At 36.1% G+C, this 20,023-nt stretch overlaps 1 protein-coding gene across 1 annotated transcript in view; it reads left to right on the top strand.

The window, feature by feature from the left end:
- SLC1A3 (solute carrier family 1 member 3) overlaps positions 1-20,023 on the top strand; it is a 63,910-nt gene that overhangs the window by 19,846 nt on the left and 24,041 nt on the right. The gene's annotated exons all lie outside the window — the stretch shown is intronic.

The following is a 20,023-nucleotide window of genomic DNA, read 5'->3' on the forward strand; positions in this document are numbered from 1 at the left end:
TCGTCATGAGAGAGGTGTTTCAGTCCTCTGATCATTTTCATTACTTCCTCTGGACCCACTCCAGTGTGTCCATGGGGGGATAGATGGGATTGAATGGAAAGATTTGAAGAAACTTAATTCCATCTGTTCTGTTTTGTCGTCTTCTGGTCAGAAGCTCTAACAAGCTTTGAATGCTATTTACCAAGTTGTTCCTCTAACTAGTGATATAATATTCAATTTCTTATGGTGATGTATGCCTTGGCATTCCACCCAAGTTTTGTGGAGGATCTCTCAGATTTGTTATGAATGTTTAGGATGTACCTGTGATGTATTTATTCTTTCAATTATCTGAAGAAAAGAAGGTATGGATTTTATTCTATCAACTAATCAGCTTGGAGAGCTTAATTAAAATCATCTACTGTGCAGTCCTGGTATCTAAAACACAAATGCAGTGCATTGATTGACAGAGAATCCAGATAATAATTGTTCTCTATTTAATTGATTGTCAAATATATTAATATTAAGATCTCTTAAAAATGCAAATGAGCAGAGACTCACATGTTCACAGAAACCAAGGGAAGTATAAGCTGTTAATTCAATAGCAGAAAACTAGGATATTCATAATCACAAAATTGTTTACCTTATCATATTTCAAGGAAAAAAAGTGAAGTTTGTTTTTACGAAGACATACTGTATGGATACTGACAGTTAAATGAACATTGAAACTAGGGAGTATAAGTTTTGTAGGAGAAATAGAAAATAATTTTTTTAGGTTTTATTCCCAACCACTATATAGTTTTGTTACATGTCATACATTGTCCCATCTTCTTGTCCCTTTCACCTGCAGAACTCTGTGGGTTGGGAGGACACTGACAGAAGAACAATTAAAAGTAGAAAAGGAAAGATATTTAACCCTTGTCAGTGTCAGCTGGCACTACTGCTCAATTTTGCAGGGTGAATTATTTCAGGAAATTTTATCTGTTCAATTCTCAATTCCTGATAACTCTGCAATAATACTGGTTCTCTGAGAGAGCTCAAGGTAAATCAGGAAACTAAGTAGATCATTCTATACAAGGATTTGAATGATTTTCAATAATCTAAGTAAAAAAACTTCACTCAGGCAAAGATCAGCAAATCCATCCTAGAGAGTCACAAGTGTCACAAGGAGCTGGACTTTTGATGAAACAATCTCATTTGCTGTGTCACCAGCTCTCAGTAGAGATTTTGTGAACTATCACGAAAATTAGTTTCCAAGTAATCCTATTCTGAAAATAATCTTTGTTCTCTAGATTCAAACAATACCCTTCTTTTTATGTGTTTTTCTTTCCCTTTAAAGCTCTTTATCCTTTTTTTCATAACAGTAATTTTCCTTACTATAGAAAAGCATTTGGCAAAGAGAAATCTTCTCTATCAATTTGTCCTGCTATCATCCATGTGCCTTATAATATTAAGTGGATATTAATATTAAGTGGATTATACTTAGAGATCCCTTTGAAGTTGAGACAGTAATTTTCAAGGTGAATAACAACATTTTAAAATTTAGCTGGGTAGGGAGCAATCAGAGAAAACTCAACACAATTCAAAAATGGCAGATTTAATTTCTTTTTAAGAATCATTCAGTACAGCAGGACTATACCCTTTCTCATGGGAATAAAATACTTTTCCAAATTATTCTAAAAATTGTGGAAAAAAAATTGTGGAAAACTCTTTTCTACGCTGAACAATACCTCACTTAGCATACAAATTGTTTTTGTAAGAAGGATGTTCTTGCATATTTGCTGCAGAGCTCTCATACAAAAATGAACATACAGGCATTAGTGAATATCAAAATAATAATTAAATATAACTTTTGGAGGTGTACTATGGTGCCATTTTATGCATCCTTCAATTCTTTTTTTACATTATAGGATAATTCTGTGGATAAAAGTTTTATACTTCTCAAGTTAGTCCTCAGACCACTCAGTATATGGAAGGCAAATCTCTTATTTCCTGTATTTTGTTTGGGAAACAAAGTGGATGCCTCTTAACTAATCTCAAAGGGACTCCTCCAGGTCTTCATCCTGATAACACACTTGTTTCTTCCAGTTGTCAATTATGTGAATAAATGTTTTGCTGTTTGCAGGAGCAACAATGTCTCCTAGAAATGACGGATTTCCTGGGTATCCTGGGTTTCCTTTTGTATTTATGCAAGTGTGGTGGATGTAACTGTGGCAAAACCATAAACTATGGTCTCAGTGGTATTAGGAATAGGCTGGTGATGGTTACTTTCCCTTGCCAACTTTGTGAATGTCAAAGAAATTAGAACAATAAAATCCAATTAATAGTTATTGCACTGTTATAGAAATGAAAGATAAATTGAGAATCTGAATTCTTCTGCTATTCAGATAAACAGTTTTGATGGTTATTCACAGACCTCAGGAAAATAAACTATGCAAGTTGAAGTCAATCCAGTCACATTTCTTTACCTCTGGTTTTTGTATTTCATTAAAGAAGCAACACAGGATCACATTCAGAGGTTTTTTAGTCACATTTGCATCATGACTTACCCCATTGCCTGTGGTTCAAGCAGGTGTGCAGCTTTCTCCATGAGATTCTATCTTCTGACATGTGTTTTACCAGGCAAGTACTAACGTTTGCTTGGGAGAAAATAGAGGTTATTTGCATTCCATTCACCATCCTTTAATGTTTATAGGAAAATATGACTACATGCATGTCTATATTATTTATTTTTGTGGTCTGGACACAAATTCAACTCCATGCTCTGTGTTGGGCTTTATTGTCTACAGTCTTTAAAATGAGAGAACTCCTATGTCAGCAATCCCAACTGGGATCTCATATGAAGTCAAAGGAAAAAATTAAAACATAGTAAATGAGAGGAAATGTAAATTACAAAATAAATAAATTCCCATTTGAATTGTATTATGGTCAAGTCTTAAATATGAATTCCTCTACAAACAGAAAGCTGACAATTTTGCTCTGTTTCTGTTTTGAATTTGCAGCAGTTATAAGAGAAAAAAATATTTTATGCTTTCTTATTTCATTACAGCTTGAAGCATTTTACATGAAAATTGCTTTACACAATTATTTTAAAATATACATTGTCCCTATAAGATATATAAAACAAATATATGTGAATATGATAGTAATTCAACTCATCATGAAATAGCCAAAGCCAGAGAAAATTGCACAAGCAGTAAGAGCACTATGCATTAACATTTTTTGAGCTGTTATAGCAAGATGATAATGAAATTAAAAGTCCAGTCCTTAAAACTGGCCCACAATTTTTTTTTCTGCATGTTTCAGATATTCACTGAATATAATGCAGTCAGAATGAGGTATCTTTTCTTAACAAAAACCCTCCATGAAAATTATTCAAAACCAGTCTTTATAAAGAGCATAGTTTTAACATAATATTAGTGAGAAATTAACACTAGAGAAATTTTGTAAGGGTTATTTGCAGATATTTTGCACAGTTCTAGTCATACTTCAGTTTAATAGACTGCTTCTCCTTCCACAAAATTTTGAGAGCTTGGAATTGACTTTTACAGAGGCGACTACTTTTAAATGCAAGTGAGCTGGAATTAAATTCTGTGCAATTATTTCAAATATCTTTGTCTGGTAAAGCATAGCAAAGCATAAGAAGCCCATTGTAGACCTGACACTAATTTTTGCTGCACACTGCAGAAACATTAAGTCGACAGTTTGCTTGCTAACATACATCAAGATGGAGAAGGAGAACAGCAGTATAGAAAGGGTAAAACTGAGGTCTGCTGGCTCACCAAGGATTATACAGCAATTACGGAATGAAGCAAAGACCCCACTTGTGAGTACCAGTGCAATTTACTGTGCACTAGACAATACTGATTGTCCAAACTGTTTATGGGAGTAACACGAATATGGTGCAAATAAGTCTTAACCACTTACCAGGATTTTGTGTGCAAGGTTCTGTACAAACACAGACCATGGATCCCCTGCCAAAAAAAGAAGGCTGTGTGGAAAAACAGTTTAAAAGAATGAGCATGGAAAATTTACTTCAAATAAGAAGAGCATTTTAATAGGTAGTTTGTATAATATCTTAGTTTAATAGGGTTTTTTTACTTTTTTTATTTTCTAACTCAAATAATGTAGCAATCATGAGTGGGTTCTGGAAGAAACAGAAAATTCCCTGCCTCTGTAGTGTTAAAATAACAGTCAACAACACTGAGTACTTCAGAAGATACAAGTGATTTTTTAGGGGGCAGACTCAGAGACACAAGGTTTTGTCCTGAAACTTTATGAAAATGTTCATAGTAGTTACTGCTACACAAACTATATAAAGTGTTGACAAAGAGAAGAAAGATGGGATTTCCATGGATGGAATCTTCTTAAGCAACCTCAGAAGTGCACACAACGCCACTGAGTTTAGCTATCAAAGGAATGCAATGGATGGTGCCCTTTAAAAACATCCAGTAAGGAATAAGGTCTATCCCCTCAATGAGATTAAACTAAGACACACAAAATTACTGAAGAAATAAAACAAAGCACTCTCAGGCCTCACAACTAACAGACAAGTTGTAGCTGCAGTTGCTTAAAATTGCCTACAATGAGCAAGGGTAATGTTCAAACAACTGAACTTGACATAGTCTCCAAGTCACTCCCTTACCTAAGTCAGGAAAAATGCAGCATCTGGACACGAGCATATTCTACTGCAGAAAAGCCAGGTTTTTTTTCCAAATGCTACTTGTGGATGTAAAATGTGGAAAGTCAGTGCTGTGACATTTTGTATAACCTTAGGCAAATCATGTTTCCCTTCTGCATCTCTGCTTTCTTTCTACCTTCAGATGACTGCTGGTGAAGTGTTCTTAGGGTTTTTATAGCTATTAGGTAGAAAAGAGGACAACTCTGTGGGATAGAAATTTTACTAAAGGCATGTAGAATAGCTCAGCAGATCCATATGGCTATTTTAGTTAAAATTATGGACTTAAATTAGGTTGTATAACAGAGACTGTGACACAGTGCCTCAACCTCCAATATCTAGACAGCAGATGAACACTACCTTCTGTGAAGACATTCTAGAAAATCATCTAATGTTATTAAACTTAAAAAATTAGGTTTTATATGTGCCTTTTTAATGTTGGAATGAGAAAGTAAATGATCCTTGAAGAATAACTAGATGCAAATGCTATCAATCATATCAAAGCCCTATTCTCTATTTATCATTAATTTATTTTTTTTACAGTAGCAATCTCTTTTATCATCATAATAAATTAATAGCAGTAAACTTAAGGGGCCAGAATTTTAAATTTGCTCATCTCAACCTTTCACATCAGAGCACACCACAGGGAGGGACTTCTGCATCACCTCTTCAAAAAAGAGGCTGTGAAAACAGCATGTGTTGAAGCAAGTTTGTTGAAGCAGGACCATGCTGCTTGAAGCCTCCAAGTAACTCCTGTCTGCTGATAAGTGTACTGTGGAAAAAGGCTGTCACCTACCACAAGGCCCCAGGTGCTGTCTCATATCAGCTACAATATTTATGGTAATTTCGACAGATGGAAAGTCTCTCATTCAGGCAGAACAGACCTGTGGAGCCAGTTAATCCTCTCCCAGGGGAAAAAAAGAGGAGAGACCTAGCAGTAATTCCTTTTAATTCATTCTGGCAGAACAGACACATAACCAATACCTGTGAAACATCTTAGTACTCACAGTCAAGCTGGAAAGTAAAAACATTAATAAAAGTCAGTCTTACACTTCTGCATTTAAGAAAAGTTTAAGAAATACAGCAGTCCTGATTCAGTTGATATAGTTCATGCACAAAAACCAAGAAGCAGTTAAGCAATGTTTGGTCAGTTTATCTAGCCATGAGAGCAATGAATCTAGTTTCCAAATTCCAAATTTTCTCACATTTTCTGATTTTCCAAAAATTCTAATTTTTGGTGGTCTATAGAAAGAATTTTAGTAGTCAGAATAATTAATACCCACCAAATCAGTGAAAAGTTTTACATTCATCTCAGCTGACTCCAGTTATAGGGAAAAGAATTAACAAATTCTCTCAAAGTAAAGCACTTGGATTGTCAGTGCTGCCTATATATCTGTATCTCTCTACAGAGTAATGCTGTAGACACGTCCTGTAGTATGAAGCCTACTATAATTAATAAATTCATGGACATCCTAGGTGTGTATTATTTTATAATTTATGACTTTCTTTTAATGTATAAAATATTATTTTAAAAGTAACTTACCTTCTTTCTAGGCAACTCTTTCCTCTTTCTCTGCCACCCAAAGCTTTATAAGCACATCAATATTGTAAAAGCTGAATTACATGGCAGCTTTAATTTTATGCACTTGTGCATTTCATGCACAAATGAGTTCATGCATTGATATGGATATTTGCATATGCAATTTGCATAACTGGATGACAGTTATTTAATTTGAACGTTCACAAACTTAAAGGAAATAAAGGAAAGTATGCTTTGATTTTTGTGTGTCCAAAATAGAGACTGTCTTAAAGTGTGGGCATATAAATTGCAAAGTTAGTAGAGATCCAGTCATCTTGTAAACAGGTTAGGATAAAATCCTGTCAGGGTAACAAATCAATTGAAGAAACATTACAAATATTGATCCAAGTTCCGAAACAGTTTCATCTCAGAATAGCATCTTTATGGTAGATTCAGGCCAACAGCAGCTAAAAATATACAAGCACTGATCTATAATAAAACTATTTTCAAGACCTTCCCTTCAGTAGCTGTATTTCTGTGAAAAACAGGTGTCTATCAAGTCTGGCATATAGTCTTTAATAACCATTATTTATATAGGTACTGATAGGTGACAATTTGACCCTTGTTAAATTGTTACACTCCACAGTTTTAAGGAAATGTGAGCAATATATGTTTCATCATTATGCCACATAATCTTAAATATTTTGGAAAAGTATTTTTAACTTAAAAACAGTTTAAAGAGAAGGCAGCTATTTAAAAAATAATCAGAAGGAAAGAAGGTAGCTTAGGGAGTATTCAGCACCTAGAAACATCAACTTTCATGTGAAAACACTAAAAAAATTATGTTCAGATTCTGAGCATGCTGGTAATCAGTTAGGAAATAAACTATAGCTAACATTTTACAAGGCATGGAAGTTAGAAAATCATAATGAAATGTCATAAGTATTTGTACAATAATACACCTTTTGGGTGGAACATCTTCCTCAAAAACTGCCATACGTCTTATGCAAATACTAAAAATGAGGACTCCAGAAAGGTTCATAAAATTAAATTATAACTCATTATTTCTGAGCCATTTCTGAAACAATTTGGCAATATGGAATACACAAAAATCTGTCTTCACAAGAGCCTATGAGAACAGTTCTAAGTGAATTCTTAGTCAGATTTGACAAAAAATTAAAATGCAATAACAGCAGAGATTACATTCATGCACAAAATAAGGGTCTGTATAAGGTAAAATTTGATTATACCATAAAAGAGAAAATCTAAGGAGGTCACAGAGCATCTAAAAGGAGAAAGTACAGAGCAGTGTGGGTTTTGAAGTCTTAGACTCTGACAGCAGCAGAAACAGCAGGGGTGTTCAAGAACAAAGTCTATAATAACTAAAGATAATAAAACTTAAAAGCTCCTCTATAATAATTCAATTTTGCTTGTGGTCCTTAATTGAAGGCTGATTTAAATTTCATTGCAAAATGTAAGTTTAGTTGCTGGCCAAAGTATTGAATAACAGGTTATTATACTTTTATTTAGCTTGCATTCTGCATGAGATTCCAGCTGAATTAACGATAGGGACAACCTCCCACCCACAAAGACTTAGTTTTGCTTTTATATCTTAGTTCAAATGCATCCATACTTGCTGAGAAAGCAAAAACTGTTTGAATGAACACATAAAAATTAAAGCATCTTGCCTGAGCACTGGTGGATCATTGTAAAACCACAGTGTCTCTTTCTTAACATTTCAGTCAAGGGCAGAAGGGCTGAAAATGCTTTAAGGAAAACTCAAAACACTTTTTTAAGTTTAATACAAACAAGTATTGGTTACAGAAAAACAGCAGACCTGAAATTTTTAAAACGACAAAAATATTAAAAGTCAGCTGTGAAGTCAGCTATATTAGTTTGTAAATGGAAAGTTTGTACAGTAAAATGTCCAAAATACAAAACCAACTGTCAGCATTTTGAGAATCAGGACACTGAGCAAGCATTTTATTCAGGATATTGAATACTGAAATTGTAAAGAATGATGTCTTCAATAATGAATGAGTCTGATAACCTGACAGGTGAATTATAGTGGTGGTGGCAAGTGCAAAGCAATACACCTGGGAAAGGGAAATGTGCTACAACTAATCACGAGTTCTCAAATGGGCATTAGTACAGGCAAGAGTTCTCAGACTCACTGTGAACACTCCAGACAGGGTGACAGGACTGGAATGAAGTTCTAGTGAAACACAAGGAGGAATTAAACAAGCTTTGGGTTTTTTTGACTTGAAGAAGATACAGCCACAGAAGTTGCTGTAAGAGTCCACAGAAATCACTCATTCCTTGCAGAAGCTATAATGGAGTGGCTATCTATTGCCATATCTCCTAACTATATTTCACAATAAAGGAAAAATAGGGTCTCCTAAGAGATAACAAGAGTATGTATTTATATTAAAGAAAAGGAAATACTTTTTTACATTACATAATTCAGTTCAATTGTGTTAATAGTTTCAAATTAAAATTATATTAATTTAATGTTTAAAATTAAAATTAAATTAAATTAAAAGAGACTTCACAGATGCAGTTATCACTGGCTAATAAATTTGTGAAACTAGAATTTAACAAGGCCCTAGATCCCACTGCTCCCTTGCTGCAAGGAGGGCAAACAAGGGCAATTTACTCTTATCTTTTTCTTTTCCTTATAACCTCTCAGTAAGAACCTGTTTTCAGATAAATGTGAAGACAAATGGGTCGGACAACCACTGGACTAATTTATATCCCGTTGTTTTGTGTTGGTTTTGCACTCCTTAGAATTTCTTAACAGATTGAAAATATCTCTCACTTGCTAAGGTTTCACCTACCAGTCACTCTGAGGCATTGACTACTGTATACAGTTTCAGCTTTATGACACACACAGCTCTTCAAGAGCCAGTTCAAAACCAAGGAAACACAATTCCAAGATTTAAGAATCATCTCACCTTAACCAGACATTAACTCACTCCACTGGCATGAAATTTTACTTCAAAATAAAACAGCTACAGCAAGCCACCATGCACAACAGAATTGGTAGGTCTTAATTATTGCACTTCTGGGAAATTTACAAATAGCAGCAGTGTAAGAGCCATTATCACAATATCAAAATAAAACAACAAACAGTCAGAAAATGTGGGCATTGTTACCTGCATGCAGGCTTCTTTCAGGCTTTATCAGCTTTCACTTTCCTGCTCCTTTCACCTCCTGAACTATCCTTTGAACACCGTGATCCACATCCTCATTTCCTACATTTGAATATACCATAATTCCATTGTATTTTCTTCCTTGTCTTTGCTGTAACTGCTTGTGAAAACTGGAAGAATACAAGGAAGAAAATCCCTGAGGCTGAATTCTGGGAACACCAGGAATGTTACTGGAAGTACTTGCACACCAGGAGAAGTAACACATATCATTGTTTTATTAGCACTGTGAAATGTGATAAGATACAAAGTACTTTCTGAATAATTGCATCAGCTACACAGATCATTGTAGAACTTGCAAAACATTGTAACTTTCAGAAGCATGGTTCTGTGATATTATCATTAGTTTCTCTTGTTTATCTTTAGCCTTGTTTTCACTATTTTTTTTTTTTTTGCTTTTTGATAATGGACAGTTGTTGACTTAGAACATGTTATTTCCATTTATTCTCAAAGCTACTTGTTGGATCTACTACATACTGTTCTTCAAACATATATCTGGATTATAAACTTCTGTAAGGTAGATCCATCATTATCACCATCACTGAAGGCAGAGGTGCGGAAAGCATTGGTGGAAATTCCACCTGAATTCTGAGCAATGGAAAATGAGAAGAGCCACTGTGGACTACAAGACTTATAAGACCCAAGCTTTGGGTCTGAATTCCAGTATGTTGCATTGTCTGGATGAGGAGGAAGGCTTCCCAGATAATTGTTCATTGTAGCATTCTAGCCACATGTCACAGCTTCACTGTGACATGAGCAAGAAGGAGAAAACAGAAACACTTAGAACAAAAATCTCTAATAATTTGTTAAGACTACATATACAGCTGAGGACCAGCAGTATCTGGGATTTGAGTTATATGTCAGGGAGTGACATCTTTTCATCCAGACGTTCCTGGTAGTGCATAATTTTTTTCTTTACTTATAGGTTGTTTCTGAATACATTCTATATCATCCTGTTCAGATCTTGAGAAATGAATGCAACAAAATATAAATGATGCTGTTGTACATGGTGTGGAGAATGTCTCAAAAGATAATCATTGCAAGTATATAAGAGCTGGCCTCACTGATAGGAATTGCTTTCTGGTTTTATCATAGTTGCTTTCTCTAGTTCTTGACTTTTTGCAGAGACATGGTTGGCAGAATGGTAGAATACCTTCTCCTTATTCCTGTGTTGCAATGTTGTCTCCAGACAAATGCCTAAGACAGTCATGAACATTGCAAAGTGTTTGCTGCAGCCTAGAATCTCCTCACAGAGTTGCCAGTCTTCTTTAATTGGGTAGAAAGTCTCTTGGTGCAAACTTTCTGAGACTCATGGAGTCAGATCTCTTTCTCTTTGCACAGGTGAGTCTAGGGTTCAGCTGCTACACTGCTGAAGTTTGGTGAGAAAATTTTGTGACCCCAGAAATGACTGGGGTTTTGTCATGCTGTTACTATGTTACTAATTAATTACCCCAAAAAGCATCAGTTTGGGCACTTCTATGCATTGCATCAGGTAGCTCACTTAGACCTCTCTGGTGGCACATTCTTCCATTCCACACGTCCTTTTTCCTTTGATTCTCTCTAGGACTTGGTCTTCCCAGGTTTGACAGAATGATGCTGCTGATACACACTGAAGCAAAGCTACAGCAGTTTACCTAAAATCACATCTCTTACCTCTGCAAGGTAGCAAGTGCCATTTGTATTCCTGAAATGGGTAAAAAGAAATTTACAGATCTCTACTTGTCCTCAAGCTAGTCCTTTCATGAGTTATAGCATTTCCAAAAGAAAGAGGGACATGTTTAATCAGTACAAACACTAATTCATTGGAGGTCTGCACACTCCATAAAAAAAGGCAGTTTAGTACTCCCCACACTTTTAGTGTAGTGTGGGGAGTACTGCTAGTGTGGGCACACTTATGTCTAGCAAACTAGCAAGAAAGGCACCTGGGATTACAAGCTCTGAAATTTTGGTTCATTGGGTTACCAGATACAGAAGTTCTGTGCATTTCTTCTATCAACAGCATCTTGAAAATACCCTTTTCTCTGCAGGAGAAGGGTAGTCTATCAAAGGAAGATACACTAATTATGACCTACAAAGACAAGTAAAAACTACTGGAATACAGAGAGACTTGTGGAAAAAAAAAAAAAAAGAAGAGAGATAAAAGTACTGTCATGTAGAAAGGAAAAGATAAAGTTCTCTACATCTTCACACAGTTGAATAGCAATTCAATTCTAAGACTGAGGAATTAACATGCAAATAAAGAAAACTCAACATTTGTGCCAGCAGAAGCTTTCATATCTTAATGTTATTCTCAAAGAACCATCATCTTTGGAAGTCAAAAATCAAAACAAACTAAATTCTGGGCCTCTGGTTGTAAGATGAAGCTCACAAATAGATCCCAACAGTATTCTGAAAACTCAAAGAGTCACAATACAGAGAACGCTTTTTCAAAAAAATTTTGGGATTTACCCAAAACCAGTATTCCAGTATTTGTTGAACATGACTTCTAGTTCCTGATCTATCAGATCTGGTATTAATCTCCCAGCAATATTCATCTTCTCTACTTCACTAAAGATCTTGAAGGGCTTCAAGTGTATCACAAGAAGAGGTTTTCGGACTAAGTACACTAACACAAATATTTATTTATATGCCTCAATTCATCACATTTTCAGAAACAGACCTTGGTTTGTTACAATTGCGTAGTTAAACAGGATTAACTCTTTTTCAGATAAATGCATTTTTTCATCCTCAGACAACAGTACAAGTAGCTCCTTACTGGTGGTAGATAAAAAAAACAAAAGTACAGCCTAACACTAGAAATACACTATTTGCACTGCAGCTAACATAATGAGTCTGATTCTTCCCAGCATAAACAGCTCTCTCATTTTCTCTTTACTCATATGCAAAGCTGAATACTTAATTCTGATGTTTCACCACCCACTTCTAACTTATTTCTGAATACTTAGATAATATCAGAACTTCTCCAATGAATATAGTTCCTTTTCAGAGCTACAGAGAAAGTAGGTTTTGGTCAAGAGTTCACCTAATGAATGGCTATTTCATTAATGCACTAATTCATTCTTACACTGAAAATCAGCTTTGTCCAGATTTTTACAATTTCAGTATGTCTTAATTCCCCAAACTCTGAAAACCAAGTGATAGAACATGTTCTTACTGAGCCTAGTTAACATCTGTCTCATGGCCAATGAACCTGTGCAAAGGACCATCATCCATTAAGAAAATAAACCTTTCAAATTTGAGATAGGATGAGTACTAGTTTTTGTTATAAAAAGAAAAAAAATCTAGTTTTCTGTTCTGCAGAACACCACAGTCTAGCAATAAGAGTAACCTAAAAAAACCCTCTCTTCTCTTCCATGCATTTTGTTTGAAATCAGCAGATATTTTCTTTGATATCTCTGACCTGTCATAGAGATTCATATTCTGAATCCTTCCAACAAGAAGATAATGTCCAGCTGTGTAGCACTTGAATTGTGGATGCAAAACCGTCTTTTTCATCTGTACTTAGTGCTGTAACATCCTGAAAAGAGTGTAGTAATAATATTATTAAAAAGTACTGATTGCTACTGTCAGGCATTCCGGGGTAAGTATTAACTTCTTTCCATTCCCTCCTACAAGTCTGTAAGATGAAGAAATACAAAGGAAAAAATGTACGACTTTGATCTTGCAAGGCTGTAACTGAATCAGTGACCCAAAGTTCAAGAGGTCATTGAAACAAAAGAGAGAAAAGAAGGAAAACAAAAGCCTGTTCACATGAAACTCCAATTCCACACTTTCATAATGAGTTCTCAGAAGAGCCTTAACATCATTACAGAATTGTGAAAAAACCCCTCCAAATTATAATGACAATTGAAAACATAATAGACTAATTGCAGCTAAAGTAATGACTCCTTAATATTCATATGGCATATTACCAGAGGACCTTAAATTCACAAATAGAAACTTTTTTTTTTGCTTAAACGTGATTTGATTGTTACTAATTAATTTTCTTTGGGGGTGAATTTAGAGTGTAATTAAGTTCTGATTTACTCCTATGGAAAAAAAAGGAAAAATGCTATCATGTTATGCATTAGGCTATTCTCATTTATTATTAATATATTAACTAATGGATTATAAGAGTTTTAAAATGCTACAAGTTCATAAATTAAATCATGTCTATAGAATTTTTTCTAGTAATTTCTGTATCAGATATTCCCTTTAAATAGACTTAATTATATATGATAGAGGAAGTCTCAGATTGTTTCTACATTCTTTATCAACACAGGATTCATTTTTTTAACAAAAAAAACTTTATGTGCATTTTTTCTTTTGTCAAAAGCAAGCTCTTGTGATTCTTTAAAAAAGAATCCTAAAGTAGTCTGTACTGTCTAATTAGTTACTTCTCTGCAGTTTCTAGTTCAAATAATGACTTAGAGACATGAAAGAGCTCTGTGTACTTCCTTTTGACATGAATAGATACTGTGTAGTAGTGCACCTTATTTGTGCCTGAACTCTGAGAGGAACTGAGGCATCACTACATTAGGTCCTGCACAAACGTCAGCACAGGCTTGGGTATAATGTCTTTGGGGACAAACCTCCCCAGACTGAGAAGATGTTATACCAAGATCATAGAGAGATAACTGAGCCAACCCTTATCACTGTGGGGAGCAGAATAGCAGAATAGCAGGGGTACCATGGAGTTGTACTGAAAGCAATTTATGTTGCTACAGTGCAGATAGCAACTGAACTTGGAGGGAGTTAAAATTGTACTTGAATATACTTGTGAAAGAAGAAAAGTCAGCAAAGAATGCCCCACAGAAGTATACAGAGTGCTGTAAAACAGTACAGACTGAAAAAATGCAGGGCACATGGGGAGGAATGTAATAAACTAAAAGTTTCATGAGGAGATGTAAACACCAGCAGAGTGTGTGCAACATACACAAAAAGAAAACAACTATGAGCAGTTCAAGGAAGATCAATAGGTAAAACAGCAGCAGATGAATGAACTGCTAGATTAAAGCAAAATGAACACTTGGGACTTAGGATGCGCAAATCAGTGTTATATCACTGACAAGATTTATTAAAAAGAACAAAACAACAAAGCAGGACTATTTTTATTGTTAACAAACAGTTGCAAGAATAGATAGTAGCTACTGCAACAACAAAAACTGTGGAAGGTTCTTTAGCGAGTGCACAGTTACTAGTGGAACTTCTGGTTACTCAAAAAAGCCAAATCTCATACACACCTAAAGGCAGCGTCATACTTAGTTTCCAAATTGTCTTAGTATAGATGAATTAACAAACAATGCCCTCAATGTTTTAAAAAATGTGCTAAAATTAAAAATGCAAGCAGAAATCCAAAGGCTATGATGTTGCCAGACACATTAATCACACGCAACTATTGATTCAACTCTTTATCAAGTCAGATCCAACTGGGCAAATCTTCCTTCCAAATGATGTTGCTGCATGAACTCTATGAAATTAACTAGTGTCAGATCCTAGTGGACAAACATCCAAATAAGATACTATCATTGCAATAGAGTCTATTATTGGAAGTTTCAGTGAAGAAGCCAAGAACAGGCTTGCTAAAAATACTGAATCATATTTTAAGTGAGAAGGTGATGTCTCCAGCATAGAGCTCTGACCAGTTACTGATCAGAACAATCCCATTATGGAACACCCCATGAAGGGGCATCCCATCCCATGCCCGAAAACCCATGTAGTTTTGCATGCAAATAGAAATGTCTATCTCTTTTTTTGGGGGAGAAGCTTAATTTCCCATTCTCTAAATCTTGCACCACTCTGACTGGAATTATAGGAATTCGTATATAAGTGCTTCTACAGCACTTGTTATATACCCAAGATGTAAAAACAAATTATTTTTTACACTAGACTGCACTATCAGCTACTGTTCCCTTACAGACACCTCTAATTTCTCACTATTCTTTCAGCAGCAACTAACATAGATCAGGAGTGATTTAGTATAGTAAATACTTTGCAGCTTCATCACACTGTATAGAGCCAGTCAGATAAAAGAAACACTGTACATTTGTGGAATGTTGTTTAATAAGTGCTGCACATACAAAACATGTCTGTGAAGAGCTCCTGACACAGTCTGCCAAAACTCAGACCAGCATTTTAGTGAATTAAAAGTTTGCCCATGTATTTTGAGAAATAGCATTAGAGATTTTTATGGAGCACTGAGTAATGGGCTCAACACCATCCAGAAAGCAAAGGTAATTTTATCACTTTTATCGCATAGTAGGATGCAGCACATTTCATGCTTAAGGCAGACATTTTTGGCAATACATTCAGAATAAATGAAAACTAATATTTCATCCTCAGGGAATAAGATAAAAGTTGCACAACTATTACCAGATTTATTTCAGTCTTGCAACAACATGCGCTTTAGGATTTAAACTAATTGAATGTGCTTTGGCTTATCAGCTACCAAAATAAACTTGTTTCCTGATTAAACTGATCTAATTTACCATGTTACATTACGCCTTTTCATAAACAAATATACCTATTGCTTTCACTCCTTACACAGAAAATAATCAGCTTTATGTCCAACATAAGAATTTCATTTCCAGGAAAGCTTAGTTCAAGTGTCTGGGCATAAAAGGATGTCTTTTTAGAATTGCGCTGTGCAGGTAGCAATAGTGTTTTGTTACCAAAAAAAATTTTGAGCTGCTATTTTCTGTGTTCCTGGGTCTCTGATTCTTGGCTTGAAGACAGTCAGTTCTTTGTACTCTGTTATTACAATGAAGTAACCAAAGAAAGAGAGTCTTGGTTTGAGACTGTCAGCTGTTACTAATCACTGCTCCATGGCTTGCTGTGAATCCCTGCTTGCATCTCCCTCCTGCTCTGCTTAGCACACATAAAGAAGATAAATTACTCCCTAGTTTCCCTTCAAAAAGCATATTGTTTGTCACATTCCAATACTGTGAGCAAAAGACAGAATAATGTGAAGAGTTAAATGAGTATCTCAACAGCCCCACAGCAGGGTCCTTCTCAGGCAGATGTGTTTCAGGAAATGTGCTTTCCTACTGGTGCTTCAAATGTATCCTGTTATATTGCAAATCTGAAAAGCAAGCCAACTACACTTTTCAGAACAGAAGAGCATAATCCTGTAGGAGTTTTTATTTAGGAATCATTGGCACTCAGTAGATGCACCAAGTGTTTCATATTGCCATATTTCATTTTACCAGGTGTTATACTTCATTTTTGATAAATATTTTAACAAGAACAAACAGAGTAAAGGGGAGGTTAATTAAATTCTTTCCTGCCCTCAGTGACTCATACTGACAAAGACTTTTAAAGGAAGAAACGTAGAACAGTTTGCATTGGAAGGAGCCTTTAAGGTCATCTAGTCCAACCCTGTGCAATCAGCTAGGACAGCTTCAGCTAGATGTGGGTACTCAGAGCCCTCTCCAGCCTGATCTTGACAGTTTCCATGGATGGGAGAGACACCATCTCCCTGGCCAAGAGTGTTTCAACTCCCTTGTGATAAAAAAGTTCTTTTTTATGTCCAGCCTCAATCTGCCCTCTTTAAAACCATTACCCCTTTTCCTGTAGTAACAGACTTTACTAAAATATCTCCCCCCATCTTTCTTACAGGCCTCCTTTATGTACTAGAAGGTGCTAAAAGGTCTCCCCAGAGCCTTCTGCTCTCCAGATTGATCAGCCCCAACTCTCAGCTTGTCCTCAAATGAGACGTCCCCCATCCCTCTGATATCCTTGAGGCCCCTGGACCTGCTCTAGCAGGTCCATGTCTCCCTTGTGCTAAGGACCCAAGAGGTGGATGCAGAGCTCCATTCCCATGCACGTGGAATCTCATGAGGGCAGAATAGAGGTGGAAAATCACCTCTCTTGAGCTGCTGGTTATGCTTCTTTTGCTGGCTCATGCCCAGCCTCTCACCCACCAAGTCCTTCTGGGCAGGGCTCTGTTCATGCCCAGCCTGGGGGTTGCCCTGGCCCAGGTGCAGCACTTTGCACATGGTCCTGTTTAAACCTCATGATGTTCGCCTGGGCCCACTCCTTGAGCTTGTCCAGGTCCCTCTGGATGACTTGTTCCTCAAACACCTCTCTCCTTGGAGTCATCTGCAAACGCTCTGAGGTTGCACTCAATGCCATCATCTATGTCATTGATGAAAATATCAAACAGTGCTGATACCAGCACAGCCTCCTGAGGAACACCATCCAGCATGGGTCTCCGTCTGGACACTGAGCCATTGACCAAACTAATTATTTTTGCACTGAAATAAGTAAACTAAAAAGAGAGTAAGGCTGTGGAATATCCAAACATGGAAATTGTTGGGATAAAAATTGCAATTGGTTTGACCCTCAAGCTCAGTAAGTTTTTAACCAATACTGTAGAATGTATTTCTCTGTCGTGTCAGAAGGCTAAACTTGATGGCCCAAGAAATACTTTCAAGCACACACAAAAGAGTAAGTTTTATAAAGTGAAGCTATTATACTGAAAGAGCATTATTCGGTGATGAACCACAACAAGAGTCTTTTATTATTCATGGTTTACTGAATGGTAAAACTCACTGTAAAGTCACTAGAGATTATTTGGACCTCTTCCATTTATAACACTCAATGATGTTCAGACGTTATTGTTCCAGTTTCACAAACATTCTCCTTCTAAGAAATAAGCTGTGGCTAAAAAAGCAGGTGTTTGCTAGTTTTCCACCCCAAACAATCTTTCCTTCTACTTTCCTTATAAAAATTCTGGTGAACACACAATTCTGGGGTAATTCAAAATGACAAACTGTTAGAAAAAACTAACCCTACAAAACCCAAAGCTGATCCTTTTCTGGCAAGGATGTGGCAGGACTACAAAGCTGTGAGGCAAAACTAGTCATTTAAGAGCCACTCTTAGCCACTTAGTTGGCTCTTTGAATTGCGTTACTATATCCCAGCCATAGGTTCCATTAGTCAGCTTGGCTTAATCACAGTCACATAATTTTCGATCAAATACAACTGCTAATTTTCCTCTATTTGCCCACTGTTCTTAACAGAACTGGAAAAAATAATGTAATATCTAATTTCATTATCTAAAAATTCATATTTAAACAAAGATGAGTTAAATTTATATTTGGGAGCAAATTGTGTTATGAGTCCATGCAAAAAGCCTGTATTTCAGACATATATTTTAAGTGGCTTCAGGAAGCCATTAGCCATATTGATTTAATATTACTTAACTTCACCTACCCATATCATTCTTTGAAAATGTTATTGTCTTTTTTTCTTTGCAATTTTGTTATTTTACTGTTACTATCATTAAAAACTGTAATCTAGACTTTGGGTAAAATTTGTACCTGATCTTGTGAAGGGCCCAAATGGCAAAGCCTAAATTTGACTTTTGTTTTCTGGGAATGCTCAGCACCACAGAGGACATATTCAGCTCCTATTAGAATAAAGCTCTAGTGCTTAATCATGTTAATTAAATTTGGGCAATATCTCCACTGCCTTCACGTAACTAATTCTTTTCCTTACAAATTTTTTGTCAGCATATTTTACCGTGACCTTGCACAGTATTCTTAATTTCCACAAATCCTCATCGACGTGCACAAAAGGGATTGTTCTCATGGTCTCACACTGAGAGTTTACTCATCACACAGTGCTTAGTGGATGTAGGGGGTGGGAGTAGCCCATTTGAGACTGCTTCATTAGGAGAGTGAAAGACAACCTTAAAGAAACAAAATTAGGGCAACACTCCTGAGTCAACAGTTGCCATTATTGCTGCTCCACCATAGGAGTCCTTAACAAGCAACTGCAATTTCCTAATGAAGAGACCATAAAAAGTAAACAGGAAAATAATTAGGAATAAAAAGATGCTCTGTTCATAATGTTTTGTGTATAAAAACTTCGTTCAAAACATCTAAAGGGAATTTATATAAAAATCTCAATTGGCAAGGAAGTGCCATCAATTCAGTTCTAAAATGCTGAATAGGAAAATAATGCATCATGGTCATAGGAATCCTCTCTTTTTTTGTTTTAAGAAGTTAATATGTATGAGGACCAGAATGGACAGTTCTTTCTACATACTCTTTCTGAACTGCTTCATTATTTTAGGCATTTTCACCAACGTGATGGCAGAATCCTGACCTGGAGGTGTTGGGTCCTGTGCCCACAGGTGGGAACCTCATGGCAGTGACAGCTCAGCCAGGAGCTTGCACCCAGGCTCTGAGCACACAATCTCTCCCTACTGAGAAGAATTACCACTGTCCTGTGAGGAGTGACTGAGGATTTTGGGCTTGTCCAGTTTGAGGAAAAGGCATCTGAGGGGCTGACCTCTCAGTGAGGGAGGCAGCACACTGGAACAAGCTTCCCAGAGAGGTGGCCAATAACCCATACCTGTCAGTGCTGGAGAAGTCAATGCCATTAATAACTTCAATTTTTGGTCAGTCCTGAAGTCTAATTGGCCTGGATGGTTCATTGCAGCCCCAACTGAAATGTTCTCTATTTAAAATGCTTATCATTATGCATCAAAAGTGATTTTAAAGAAACAAAAATCTAAAAGCACTGGGGGAAAATGCTTAAAACCACAATAATTTTAGTGTAGGAAAGCAAACACGTAAACTGCTTAGTTTTGTCAGAAGTTTTTAAAGGGCACCAAAAACATTCAGAAACAGGGAATTTTAATACAATAAGCAG

The sequence above is a fragment of the Passer domesticus genome, chromosome Z, assembly GCF_036417665.1.
Source record: "Passer domesticus isolate bPasDom1 chromosome Z, bPasDom1.hap1, whole genome shotgun sequence".
Taxonomy (NCBI): Eukaryota; Metazoa; Chordata; class Aves; order Passeriformes; family Passeridae; genus Passer; species Passer domesticus.